Here is a 4,224-nt window from a genome sequence, read left to right as displayed (position 1 = left end):
AGTTCCTGACAGTCAGTTCATACAGCACTGCAGAATAGGGTTTACAGATGCCAGTTAAAATGCAGATTCTTCATATGGACTTTGAGGTCAAATTTTTACTCTGAAAATTGCTGTTTAACTGGTCATTTGGAATATGAAGATATAAAATAAAAATCAAATAATACCACCCATTTCTCGAGGGTATGAAGAGGCTGATAATGTCCATGAAGCACTGACTGCGTGCTATTTGTCCACGAAGGACTGACTGCATGCTGTTTGTCCATGAAGCACTGACTGCGTGCTGTTTGTCCACGAAGCACTGACTGAGTGCTGTTTGTCCACGAAGCACTGACTGCGTGTTATTTCATTAAAAAAACCTTCAAGATAGCCTTACCCTACCTCTCAGGAAGCAAGCAAAACCTGAGGAGTGTCAGATTAGAGTGGGAGCTTAAAAAAAACCCACAGGAACAGGAGTGTAACTTGAGAGGGGCTGACAGGCCACTTTGCTCAGTCCCCGAAGGGCTGAGCGGGATTCAATTACCAAGCCTTGGTTTTGTGTCCATTCTGAGCAGAAAGGATGTAATTTTCACAAGATGAAAGGAGATTGGTGCCACCTGATAACAAAGACTGTGATAGACCACCTTGTCATGTCTGGCTTCTCTGACCATCCTGAAGAATTCAGATTATGGGGTGGCACTGGAGCTGCACTCACTGTGGCTAGACCATTGTCAGAACTGACTTCCTAAGTGGCTTAGTAGTCTATAATTTCACTCACTGTGAAGTTTAATTAAGTTATTAACATATGCCCTCTTGTTAATCATTTTTATAGTACATACATTGATTTAATTGTGAGTTTTGTGTGTGTGCCATCCTGTGTATGCAGGGTACACTGGACAGTCATCCTAGTGCAAGCTCCAGTCCAATAAGAGACAACAAACAAACAAGAAGGTCACCTGTGCTGAGAAACAGCAGCCAAGGTTGACCTCTGGCCTCAGGACTGGACACACGCACATACAAACTTGCAAACAGGCAACATAGTGGTCAGTGCAACTGGGTGTGGTAGCTGAGGAATGTACTCTAGCCCTGAGAACATGAATCAGGAAGATTATCACAATAGCTGAGGAATGTACTCTAGCCCTGAGAACATGAATCAGGAAGATTATCACAAATTTGAGGACAATCTGAGCTACACAGCAAAATCCTGTCTCCTAAAAACAAAAATTTGAAAACAAAATAGTGAAGATGAACAGGTCTCATGGCACAGGTTTGATGGCACAGGTCTGGGATACATCTGGGGAGGGGATGCATGAGTGGGGTGACTGTCTTACAAACAACAACAAACCAGGCCTGGAGAGGAGCTCAGTGGCTGAGAGCACTGGGTTCTGGGTTCCATTCCCAGCACACACGGTGGCCCACAACTGTTAGAACTCCAGTTCCAGGGGATCTGATGCCCTTTTCGAGCCTCTGCAGATACTAGGCACATATATGGTACATGCACATGCATTCAGACAGCATAAATTAAAAAACAACAATATTTGAAATTACAAATGTTATATTTTGCTCTTCCTGTCAGCAGCCAGAAGTCACCTGCAAAGATGGTTCGCTACTCTCTTGACCCAGAAAACCCTACAAAATCAAGCAAATCAAGAGGTTCAAACCTTCGAGTTCACTTTAAGACACCTGGGAAACTGCCCAGGCCATCAAGGGTATGCATATCAGAAAAGCCACCAAGTACCTGAAGGATGTCACTTTAAAGAAGCAATGTGTGCCATTCTGGCAATAAAATGGTAGAGTCGGTAGGTGCGCCCAGGCCAAACAGTGGGGCTGGACACAGGGACGGTGGCCAAAACAGAGTGCTGAATTTTTGATGCACATGCTTAAAAATGCAGAGAGTAATGCTGAACTTAAGGGTTTAGATGTAGATTCTTTAGTCATTGAACACATCCAGGTGAACAAGGCCCCTAAGATGCGCCGACGAACCTACAGAGCCCATGGCCGGATTAATCCATACACGAGCACCCCTGCCACATTGAGATGATCCTCACTGAGGAGGAACAGATCGTTCCAAAGCCAGACGAGGAGGTTGCACAGAAGAAAAAAAATATCCCAGAAGAAACTGAAGAAACAAAAACTCATGGCACAGGAATAAATTCAGCATAAAATAAATGCAGATAAAGTTTTAAAAAAATGTTATGTCTTATATACTTTATCATAATAAAATTATTTATGGTTGTCAGGTGTAGTGCTATATATAGTCTTAGCATTTGGATGGTGGAGCCTGAAGTGTTAAGAGTTTAAGGTCGGGCTGGTGAGATGGCTCAGTGGGTAAGAGCACCCGACTGCTCTTCCAAAGGTCTGGAGTTCAAATCCCAGCAACCACATGGTGGCTTATAACCATCCGTAACAAGATCTGACTCCCTCTTCTGGAGTGTCTGAAGACAGCTACAGTGTACTTACATATAATAAATAAATAAATCTTAAAAAAAAAAAAAAAGAGTTTAAGGTCATCCTCAGCTATATACTGGGTTCAAGACCAAGCGGGATTAAATGAAACACTGTCTCAAAAATTTTTTAAAAATTACAAAAACATGATTTCTATTTAAAGAAGGTTTTTGAAATCATTTTAGGCATATTGCAATTTGTCTAATTTATAAATGAAGTTATAAAATTATTTAATCTGCTAAAATATATTTCTAGTAATGGAATTGGTTTGTCATGAGCCAAGAGGCTGTTTTTCTTTTCTTCCCTCTTCTTAGTTATCAGAAAAAACAATCCCCAGTGAGCCATAACCAGTTTAGGCTGAGGTCCCCGAGGGGACCTTACCACATCCAGACTTGGGTCTGTGTTCATGTGCACAGAACTAAAGTTTTTACTCAGGTTTGTAGAGTTAGAGAAAAGCAATGCAGACTCTGGTTTCAGCCAAAACCATGATATGAGCAAGACTTTGTAGTTGAGGCAAAACTCACCTGCCCAGCACATCCCCTCTGGGAGTCCATGCCAGCTCCTGTTCCAAAAGCTGTAAACTGTGCCTGCAGCCATGAGCGCACTCGTTTTCTGTGTTTAGCTTAATACCCTGGTGGGATCATCAGGTACCAACGTCATGTCTGTAGTTCTCCAAACAGACACATCCATCAAGGCACAGACTATAAGCATTTTGAAAACACCATACATTAAGAGGTAGGAACCACTGGAAGAATTGCAAATATTTATTCTAAAGCAGGTCTTAGCTCAGCTTCTCTTCAGTGCTGTGTACTGATACCAGTTTTTCAGCACTCGGAGTCCATTCAAGAAGGAAATAATTCTTCACATTTTCAAATGTAGAAAAATCCAGAGAGAGAGAGAGAGAGAGAGAGAGAGAGAGAGAGAGAGAGAGGGAGAGGGAGAGAGGGAGAGAGGGAGAGGAAGGGGGGAAGGGAAGGGAGGAAGGAGGAAAAGGAAAGGAAAAAAAGAAATGTCAAGCATTTGGATGTATACGGCTGTTTATATAAGTCTATGGAACTAAAAGAGGGTTCTGAATGTTCTCTGTGACCAAGTCTGGTGATAGGCCTACTCTCAGAGATGACACCAGGGATCTGTTTAATCTGTTAACTCTTCACTACCCTCATCCAAAGAATCAGCCAAATGGCACCTCCACGCGTGCTGTGTTTCTGCGCTCACACGGTCCTGTGTATGTGTGCTTTGAAAGTGTTGCCAGCAGGATAGAACTACGAGTTGGGCCCAGAAGACACGCAGACCCTGAGAGCCACTTTTGTTTTGATTTTGGTTTGTGTTTGTTTTGTTTCTTTTATTTGAGACATTGTCTGACTATGTGGCTCTGGCTGTCCTGAAATTTACAGAAATCCACCTGCCCCTGCCCCTGCCTCTGCCTGAGTGCCACGATTAGTTACCATGCCTGCCTCTCCTTTGCTTTAGAGACGGAGTATCTTGTAGTACACGTCACCACAGACTCACTGCCGAGATTAAGTGAATTGAACTAATAACCCTCTACCTCAGGCCCCCAGGTGGTGGGATTACATCTATGTGCTGCTGTACCTGGGTTAGGACTGATTCTTTGTGAAGGGCTTTAGTCCCTCATGAAAAGAATTGGTCCTTTTAAGCTTCTATCTTTCTCCATAAGAGAAGACAGTGGGTTGGGCAGTGGTGGCGCACGCCTTTAATCCCAGCACTCCGGAGGCAGAGGCAGGCGGATTTCTGAGTTCAGGGCCAGCTTGGTCTACAGAGTGAGTTCCAGGACAGCCAGGGCTA

At 43.5% G+C, this 4,224-nt stretch overlaps 1 pseudogene; it reads left to right on the top strand.

Moving 5' to 3' along the window:
* The first annotated feature begins 1,562 nt into the window (after positions 1-1,562).
* LOC110338889 lies at positions 1,563-2,128 on the top strand (annotated as a pseudogene).
* Positions 2,129-4,224: the final 2,096 nt, after the last annotated feature.

Source organism: Mus pahari, chromosome 22 (assembly GCF_900095145.1).
Source record: "Mus pahari chromosome 22, PAHARI_EIJ_v1.1, whole genome shotgun sequence".
Lineage (NCBI taxonomy): Eukaryota > Metazoa > Chordata > Mammalia > Rodentia > Muridae > Mus > Mus pahari.
This window is presented reverse-complemented; position numbering and strand designations above follow the sequence as displayed.